This window comes from Fistularia commersonii, unplaced genomic scaffold (genome assembly GCF_037954325.1).
Source record: "Fistularia commersonii isolate RoL2024-O1a breed Wild unplaced genomic scaffold, RoL_Fcom_v1.0 HiC_scaffold_42, whole genome shotgun sequence".
Lineage (NCBI taxonomy): Eukaryota > Metazoa > Chordata > Actinopteri > Syngnathiformes > Fistulariidae > Fistularia > Fistularia commersonii.
This window is the reverse complement of record NW_028234000.1, coordinates 665,588-670,000: the sequence shown is the minus strand read 5'-3', so window position 1 is coordinate 670,000 and position 4,413 is coordinate 665,588.

Sequence of the window (4,413 nt, the reverse complement as noted above, 5' to 3'; positions counted from 1 at the left end):
GAACGCCGCCGCGAGGCCGGCCGGCGGGGGCCCTCCTACGGCGGGTCACGTGTGCCGACTCGACTCGGAGACAATCAACCACCACGCGTCAGGGGAGAAAATAAAACCCTCCTCCTAGACGGCCACTCCAACACTATCCCGCGGGATGTCCCCTCGAAAAAACGAGTAAAGTCCCTTGCAGCGCGGACAAAGGAAAAGCCCGTGGGCTTTATGGGCTTTACCTTCTCTCCCATTAGGAGTGCATTGAGAAACCTCAGAAATAACCCAAGAAAGCTTCTTGGAGAGATTGCTGTCACCCTCACACTGTCTTAAAACAACACTCGTTTGCTTTCCACACGGATTTTAGGCCGCTTTTTACAATTGAACACCCAAATTGCTCCATTTACTCTCACTGCGGCGGGCCTCTGGTACTCCATGGAGTACCAGGACTAGTTCGGCCCGGCGTTCACCCCCCCGAGGAGTACCAGGGCCCAGAGCGGAATACATGGATGTTATCGCCCTGTTACCGAATTATATCGATACCGATGTGCTTTTCACCTCATTGCTGAGTGGATTTATAAACAGGAACACCGAAACAGCTCCTTTCAGCTTCACGGCAGAAACGCCCCTGGTAATCCATGGAGTACCAGGGGAAAGCCTGTAAAATAAGCCCATACACACTTCTAACATGGCCTTTATCACCCTGTTACTGCATTACGATGACACCCATTTGCTTTTGATCTCATTGTCTGCCAACGTACGGAAAAAGCGGGGGGGCATTAAGGGGGGAGAGAGAGAGACATGGAGATTTTCTCAGCCTCTCATTCTTTTTTTTTTTTTTTTTTTAATTGAACATAAATAGTACACGCAAATGTACAAATAAACATGGCAAGGTAGAACTGAATGTCAATGAAACAACCAGGCATGAAGAAGAAAAGGACATAAGGACATTCGTTCTGTATGTAATCAGAAGTTAATAGTGTTAACGGTTTGTGAGAAATTTACATTGCTAGACAAAAAAAGAAATTAAAAGGAAATAATTAAATAAATAGATAGACCAATGAAATTAAAACCGAAAAAAAAAAATGCAAGGGGAATACGACATGTAATTAAGTTGGCGATTCACAAGGAATCTCAGACATCAAACTGTATATTTTTTGTTGTTTATATATAAACATATATAAACAAACATATATTGTTTGTTGTTTATTTTTGGGATATATTGAGGAATATTTAATGGAAAGGAGTCACAATCGCTTTTTGACAATGTCGAAGTGTATAGGTGGCTATAGAATTTAAAGTTTTCATTGGAAATGATAGCCTCATCTGTAATTTCCTTGTTGTTAGGACGGGCTTCCGCTTTGCTCCGCTCCTCCTCTCCTCCGCTCTTCCGCTCCGGGCCCTGGAACTCCCGATCCGCGGGACTTCGGTGAATTCCGGGCCAGTTTTTTTGCTCTTCTGCTCTCCTCCCCTCCTCCGCTTCTTCGCTCCCCCGCTTTGGACCCTGGAACTCTTGAACAGGGCCGGGCTTCTGCCCTCCGCCTCTCCTCTGCTCATCCGCTCCAGGCCCTGGCACTCCCTGTGATCCAGTCATTCGCATGTGCGTGCCCGGAGGTCCGGGAGCTCCACTCAAACGTCCGGGGGGGGTAAGGGTAAGGGGTCCTGTCCCTCTCCCCCCCTCCTCGCCGCCTCTGAGAAGAGAAACATCTCCTCCACTCCTCCGCTCCTCCGCTGCGGAACCAGGTATTACCGATCCGCCGGACTCAGGCGAATTGCAGAAAGGGGTTTTGCCGTCCTCCGCTCCTCCGCTCCTCCGTTTCGGGCCCTGGAACTCCCGAACCGCTGGACACAAGCGAATCACGGTCCGGGCTTCTGCTCTCCTCCGCTCCTCACCTCATCCGCTCCAGGCCCTGGTACTCCGTGTCCGCGGGAACCCCCCCCAACCCACAAAAACAAACTCTCACACACACACAAACACACGCACACACACACACACACACACACACACAAACACACAAACACACACAGACACACCTGAACTCATCATAGCTGTGCTAATAGCATTGGCCGAAACGTTTCCACAACCAAACCAACATTAGCTCATCCACTCATTCACATATGTGTGTGCCCAGAGGTCCGGGAGCTCCAGTCATAAGTCCGGGTGATCTATGTCCGGAGAAGGCTCACATTAGCCGCTCTAAGGGGTCCTGCTGCCCCCCAGCTTCCCCGCCTTTGAGAAGAGACACATAACTCCGCTCTTCCGCTTCTCCGCTATGGGCCCTGGTACTCCCGATCCTCCGAACTCAGGTGAATTGCGTGACGTGCTTCTGCTCTACTATAAGCCCCTACACACTGCGAACACGGCTGTTATCACCCTGTTACTGCATTTCAATGACACCCATTTGCTTTCGATCTCAGTGTCTGCCACCGTACGGAAAAAGCGGGGGGGTGGGGGGTGGGGGGGCATAAGCGCATTCGTGCTGTAAGTAATCAGAAGTTAATAGTGTTAACGGTTTGCGAGAAATTTTTAATGCTAGACAAAAAAAGAAAATTAAAAGGATATAATTAAATAAATAGATAGAAAAATAAAATTAAAAACGAAAAAAAAAAAATTGTGAGGGGAATATAACATGTAATTAAGTTGGCGGTTCACAGGGAATCTCAGACATCAAACTGTTTTTAATTGAACATAAATAGTACACCCAAATATACAAATGTACAAATAAACATAGCAAGGTAGAACTGAATGTCAATGAAACAACCAGGCATGAGGAAGCAACGGACATGAGGACATTTGTTCTGTATGTAATGAGAAGTTAATAGTGTTACAGGTTTGTGAGAAATTTACAGTGCTAGACAAAAAACGAAATTAAAAGGAAATAATTAGATAAATAGATAGACAAATGAAATTAAAACCAAAAAAAAAAAATGCAAGGGGAATACGACATGTAATTAAGTTGGCGATTCACAAGGAATCTCAGACATCAAACTGTATATTTTTTGTTGTTTATATATAAACATATATAAACAAACATATATTGTTTGTTGTTTATTTTTGGGATATATTGAGGAATATTTAATGGAAAGGAGTCACAATCGCTTTTTGACAATGTCGAAGTGTATACGTGGCTATAGAATTTAAAGTTTTCATTAGAAATTATAGCCTCATCTGTAATTTCCTTGTTGTTAAGACGGGCTTAGCTTTGCTCCGCTCCTCCGCTCTTCCGCTCCGGGCCCTGGAACTCCCGATCCGCGGGACTTCGGTGAATTCCGGGCCAGTTTTTTGCTCTTCTGCTCTCCTCCCCTCCTCCGCTTCTTCGCTCCCCCGCTTTGGACCCTGGAACTCTTGAACAGGGCCGGGCTTCTGCCCTCCGCCTCTCCTCTGCTCATCCGCTCCAGGCCCTGGCACTCCCTGTGATCCAGTCATTCGCATGTGCGTGCCCGGAGGTCCGGGAGCTCCACTCAAACGTCCGGGGGGGATAAGGGTAAGGGGTCCTGCCCCCCCCCCCCCCCCTCGCCGCCTCTGAGAAGAGAAACATCTCCTCCACTCCTCCGCTCATCCGCTGCGGAACCAGGTACTACCGATCCGCCGGACTCAGGCGAATTGCAGAAAGGGGTTTTGCTGTCCTCCGCTCCTCCGCTCCTCCGCTCCTCCGTTTCAGGCCCTGGAACTCCCGAACCGCTGGACACAAGCGAATCACGGTCCGGGCTTCTGCTCTCCTCCGCTCCTCACCTCATCCGCTCCAGGCCCTGGTACTCCGTGTCCGCGGGAACCCCCCCCAACCCACAAAAACAAACTCTCACACACACACAAACACACGCACACACACACACAAACACACACACACAAACACACAAACACACACAGACACACCTGAACTCATCATCGCTGTGCTGATAGCATTGGCCGAAACGTATCCACAACCAAACCAACATTAGCTCATCCACTCATTCATATATGTGTGTGCCCAGAGGTCCGGGAGCTCCAGTCATAACTCCGGGTGATCTCTGTCCGGAGTAGGCTCACATTAGCCGGTCTAAGGGGTCCTGCTGCCCCCCAGCTTCCCCGCCTTTGAGAAGAGACACATAACTCCGCTCTTCCGCTTCTCCGCTATGGGCCCTGGTACTCCCGATCCTCCGAACTCAGGTGAATTGCGTGACGTGCTTCTGCTCTACTATAAGCCCCTACACACTTCGAACACGGCTGTTATCACCCTGTTACTGCATTTCAATGACACCCATTTGCTTTCGATCTCAGTGTCTGCCTCCGTACGGAAAAAGCGGGATGGGTGGGGGGGCATAAGCGCATTCGTGCTGTAAGTAATCAGAAGTTAATAGTGTTAACGGTTTGCGAGAAATTTTTAATGCTAGACAAAAAAAGAAAATTAAAAGGATATAATTAAATAAATAGATAGAAAAATAAAATTAAAAACG